Here is a 6,000-nt window from a genome sequence, read left to right as displayed (position 1 = left end):
AGCTGCATCGGTAAGAATGAATGGATGGCAAGGGATTTCTTTTGGGGTGATGAAGATGTTTTAAAAATTGATTATGGGGCCACCTGGGTGGCTCAGTCAGTTGAGCGTCTGACTCTTGGTTTTGGCTCAGGTCATGATCTGAGGGTCGCGATATCAAGCCTGGCGATGGGCTCCATGCTCAGCGCAGAGTCTGGTTGTCCCTCTCCCTCTGCTCCTTCTTTCCCCCTGCTTCTTGCTCTCTCTCTCTCAAATAAATAAATAAAATCTACAAAAAAAGATAGTTTCTAAAAAACTTTTTTCTAGAATTGATTATGGTGATTGGTTGCACGTTTCTTTGAATATGCAGAAAATTATTGAATTGCACACTTTAAATGGCTGAATTGTATGGTATATGAACTTAACTCAATAAGGTTGTTAGAATTTATTTATTTATTTATTATTAAAGATTTTGTTTATTTATTTAGAGAGAGAAAGCATGCAAGCTGGAGGAGGGGCAGAGGGAGAGGGAGAGAGAATCTCAAGTAGGCTTGGTGCTAAATGCAGAGCCCGACACAGGGCTTGATCCCGTGCCCCTGAGTTCATGACCTGAGCTGAAATCAAGAGTCAGAGGCTTAACTGACTGAGCCACCCAGGTGCACCAAAGTTGTTAGAGTTTAAAGAAAAAATGAGTTCAAGGGGCGCCTGGGTGTCTTAGTCGGTTAAGTATCTGCCTTCAGCTCAGGTCATGATCTCAGGGTCCTGAGATCAAGCCCCATTTTGTGCTCCCTGCTCAGCGGGGAATCTGCTTCTCTTTCTCCCTCTACCCCTCACCCTGCTTCTCTTTCTCCCTCTGCCCCTCACCCTGCTCATGCTCTCTCTCAATCGCTCTCTCTCTCTCTCAAATAAATAAAATCTTTTAAAAAACGAGAATTGTTGTTCTGAACCTTTGAAAATTGCAAGGTATTGACAGCTCAGTCTTTTAGAGCATGGATATTATTTTTTTTAAAGATTTTATTTATTTATTTGTCAGACAGGGAGAGAGTGCGAGAGAGCACAAGCAGGGGGAGTGGCAAGCAGAGGGAAAAGCAGGCTTCCCACTGAGCACGGAGCCCAACTTGGGACTTGATCCCAGGACCCTGGGATCATGACCCAAGCCGAAGGCAGATGCTTCACTGACTGAGCCACTCAGGGGTCCCTAGAAAGGATAGTATATATTTCCAAGCACTGAGCTAGACCTTAGGGTTGCAAAGATTAAAACAATGTAGCTCCATCATTCAAATCTCATAGATGAGTGGAGTGTGTGTGATTGCAGGGTTATGAATGTACATCATTCACTGAAAATATAAGTATTCCATCCCACTCTGAAATGTCGCCTCTGACATACCTTAAATATATACTTACATATATCTGGTTCTGGGTTTGCTATTCCATTGAATAGATATCTATGATTATTCCAATATCAATTCATGTTCTTTATATTATTTTTCTTGGACTATTTCTCTTTCTCTCTCTCTCTGACTTAACAGCTTTATTTAAGTATAATTTACATGCCACATATTTCACTCATTTTAAGCATACAATTCAATGATTGTTAGTAAGTTTACAAAACTGTAGAACCATCACCACAATTGGATTTTAGAATATTTCCATTACCCCTAAAAGAAACCTCATGCCCATTCCCACCCCCAGCCCCAGGCAAACACTAATCTACTTTCTGTCTGTAAATTTGCCTTTCCTGGACATTTCATACAAATGGAATCATACAATATGTTGTCTTTTACATCTGTCTTTACTTTGTCTATTTCTTACTGTGTGGTGAGGCCTGGCTTCTTTCATTATTCTTTAATTTTAGGAAATTTATTGGGCATTCTTATGGGTTTATTCTTCCCAATGAACTGGAACAGAAGTCATGTTCACAACCCATTTTATAGATCAAAAGAGATCACTTTGCTAAGTCCCAACATAATCATTTATTTTGTCTCTGACTAAATCTTGACTCTAAAAATCAGGTCCATCTTTGGGGCCCTGGCTGGTTCATTTGGTAGAGCATGTGACTCTTGATCTTGGGGTTGTGAGTTTGAGCCCCACATTGGGTGTAGAGATTACTTAAAAAATAAAATCTTAGGGACACCTGGGTGGGTCATTCGGTTAAGTATCTGTCTTCAGCTCAGGTCATGATCCCGGGATCCTGGGATGGAGCCCCACATCAGTCTCCCTGTTCAGTGGGGAGTCTGCTTCTCCCTTGGCCCCTCCCCCTGGTCATGGCTCCCCCCCTCAAATAAATAAAAATCTTAAAAAAAAAAAAGTCAGACACTTAACCAACTGTGCCCCCCAGGCACCCCTATAGTTACTGTTTATTAAGCCCTTTCAGGTGCCAGATGCACTTAACTTTCACAATGACCAGGTATAGGAAGCGTCATTATCCTTCCAGTTTATGTATGTTCATTTAAGGTGGGCACACGTTTATTGATGACCTGCCGTGGGTGAGCACTGACCTGGCACAGGTAAAGCTGGGGCCAAGGGGACAATGGTTGCAGCGCATGGTGGAGTAGGAAAACACACATGGCAGAGCAGGAAACAAACAGCGAGCATAATACCAAGCTAAGAAGGCTGCCAAGAAGGCAGCCAACCGGGGTGAGATGGGGAATAATGAGGAAGGCCTTTTCCAATCAAATCTTCAGGGTAGGGCGCCTGGGTGGCTCAGTCGTTAAGCGTCTGCCTTTGGCTCAGGTCATGATCCCAGGGTCCTGGGATCGAGCCCCAAAAGGTCATGATCCCAGGGTCCTGGGATCGTGCCCCACATCCGGCTCCCTGCTCAGTGGGGAGCCTGCTTCTCCCTCTCCCACTCCCCCTGCTTGTGTTCCCTCTCTCGCTGGGTCTCTCTCTGTCAAATAAATAAATAAAATCTTTAAAAAAAAAATATTCAGGGAAGTTTAGTCTAAGAAGAAAATCTTCACTCTCAGACTTAAAACACAAAAAAATAAAAAGGAGTCCACCCTTCACAGAGCTGGGAGACAAGCATTCCAAGCCGAGGATACTTGGGCACAGAGAGGGTCAGGAAAGGCAAGAGATTACGCAGTAACTGCACTGAAGAATCAAGATTTGAGGGGCACCTGGGTGGCTCAGTCAGTTAAGCGTCTGCCTTTGGCTCAGGTCCTGATCCCGGATCCTGGGATCCAGTCTGTGTCAGGCTGCTTCTCCCTCTCTCTCTGCCCCTCCCACAATGCGCCCCCCCACCCAGTGCTCTCTGTCTCTCCCTCAAATCTCAAATAAATAAATAAAATCTAGAAAAAAAAAGATTTGATGGGGGTGCCTGGGTGACCCAGTAGATTAAGTGTCTGCCTTAGGCTCAGGTCAAGATCTCTGGGTCCTGGAATTGAACCCTGTGGTGAGCTTCCTGCTCAGCGGGGAGTTGGCTTCTCTCTCTCTCTCTCTCTGCCCCTCCCCCCAGCTCATTCTCTCTCTCTCTCTCTCTCTCTCTCAAATTAATAAATAAAAATCTTAAAAAAAAAAAAAAAAGATTTGAAACCCTACTGCCAGAGGCCAAATTCCCCTCCATGACGTTCTAATAACTGGCCATTAATTGGCCACATGTTGGGGCTCAACTACAGCAGATCCTAAGAAAAATCACCCTTGCTTGATCCTGGGCGGATGGATCAAGGCTGGGGCTCAACTTATATCTATGCTTGTGAGTGTGGGGAGGGGTGACTGTCCTGTGCCTCAGCTGGGAAAGGGGGTGGGAGTTTTAGCCCATTGTCCTTCCCTTCTTCCTGTTCCCCAACTCCAGCTCTGACAAAGCTGTTTTAATGAGTTTTAATTTAATTTAATTTAATTTAATGAGCCCCACATGGGGCTCCATGTTCAGCACAGAGTCTACTGGAAAATCTCTCTCTTTCTTTCTCCCCGTTTACCCCTCCCCTGTGCTCCTGCTTTCTCTCTCTCTCTCTCAAATAAATAAATGAAATCTTAAAAAAAAAATAATGTTAATAATTAAAAAGTAGTGGGGTGCCTGGCTAGCTCAGTCAGAGGAGCATGTGACTCTTGATTTCGGGGTGGTGAGTTTGAGCCCCACATCGGGTGTAGAGATTACTTAAATAAATAAACTTTAAAAATAATTAAGAAGTATTGGGGCGCCTGAGTGGCTCAGTCGTTAAGCGTCTGCCTTCGGCTCAGGTCGTGATCCCGGGGTCGTGGGATCGAGCCCCGCATCGGGCTCCCTGCTCCGCAGGAAGCCTGCTTCTCCCTCTCCCACTCCCCCTGCTTGTGTTCCCTCTCTCACTGTGTCTCTCTCTGTCAAATAAATAAATAAAATCTCAAAAAAAAAATAATTAAGAAGTATTAAGTACTGATAACATACTAGTCACTGCTTTGTGTACTTGCTCTCCAAGTGTTAACTCTTTCAATCTTATTTCAACTCCAATGAGATAGGCCCTATGGCCTCAGTTTTATAGACAAGATAGTTGAGGCACACAGTGACTTATTTATTTATAAAGATTTATTTATTTACTTATTTTTATTTTTATTTATTTCTTTTTTTTTTAGATCTTTAAAATTTATTTATTTGAGAGAGAGAATGAGAGAGAGCATGAGAGGGGGGAGGGTCAGAGGGAGAAGCAGACTCCCTGCTGAGCAGGGAGCCCAATGCAGGACTCGATCCTGGGACTCCAGGATCATGACCTGAGCCAAAGGCAGTCGCTTAACCAACTGAGCCACCCAGGCACCCTTACTTATTTTTAAATATTTATTTATTTATTGGAGAGGAAGAGGGAGAGCACAAGTGGGAGGGGCAAAGGGAGAGGGAGAGAGAATCTTAAGCCGACTCCACGCTGAGCGTGGAGCCTGAAATGGGGCTCGATCTTACAACCCTGAGAACACAGCCTGAGCTGAAACCAAGAATCAGGTGCTTAACTGACTGTGCCACCCCGGTGCCCCTATTTATTTATTTTAGAGAAGGAGAAAGAGAGAGAGACAGAGAGAGCATGAGGCGGGGGTGGGGATAGGGAGAGGGAGAGATAGAATCCCAAGCCGACTCCCCACCCAGCACAGAGCTTGACATGGGGCTTGATCTCATGACCCTGAGATTATGACCTGAACTGAAATCAAGAGTTGGATGCTTAACTCACTGAGCCACCCAGGTGCCCCAAGGCACAGAGTGATTTAAAGGAAGGACCATGGGCTTTCGAATCAGGCAGTTCAGGGTGTTAATCCAGCCTCCATCTCAACAACTATGCATGACCCTGGGCAAGTCATAAGGTTCTCTGAGCCTTTGTTCTTTCTTATCTCTGTGAAATGAGGTTCACAGTAATACTTGACCTATCAGGATGTTGTGAGAATTCATGCAAAGTGTTTAATACATGGTGAGAACACCATACACTAGGAGGTGTTATTGTATTTGTTGTTTCATCCTTGGTGCATGGTATAGACATTCGAAGGTTGAGTTGTTTACTAAGTAGAACTGAATGTTCCTGAAATAATTGCCAACAGGGTTTTATTTATTTTATTTTATTTTTTTAAAGATTTTATTTATTTGACAGAGAGAGACCCAGCGAGAGAGGGAACACAAGCAGGGGGAGTGGGAGAGGGAGAAGCAGGCTTCCCGCTGAGCAGGGAGCCCGATGTGGGGCTCGATCCCAGGACCCTGGGATCATGACCTGAGCTGAAGGCAGACGCTTAATCTACTGGGTCACCCGGGCGCCCCAACCAACAGGGTTTTAAAATGGGGATGCCTTCTTTTTTGACTCTTTGCAAGGGCCTCTTTGAATGCATTTGAATGTTCTCTGAACATACATTTACTGAACTTTTTGTGCAGCAAGTAGAGGTAGGAAGAAGGAAGCTTCCTGGAAATGGTCTGATACTCCATCTGAGATTTAAGAGGGGCTCCACCCTCCTAGAAGGCTGAAAACTGTACTTACCAATGGTGAAGCATTTGATTAGTCTTTGCTGTATGCCAGGCACATTGCTGGGCTCTGGGGACACCTGTGGTCCCTGTGTTAGTAGAGATGACCCACTGGGGCAAAGACA

The sequence above is a fragment of the Halichoerus grypus genome, chromosome 14 (genome assembly GCF_964656455.1).
Source record: "Halichoerus grypus chromosome 14, mHalGry1.hap1.1, whole genome shotgun sequence".
Lineage (NCBI taxonomy): Eukaryota > Metazoa > Chordata > Mammalia > Carnivora > Phocidae > Halichoerus > Halichoerus grypus.
Note: the sequence above shows the minus strand (reverse complement) of the source record.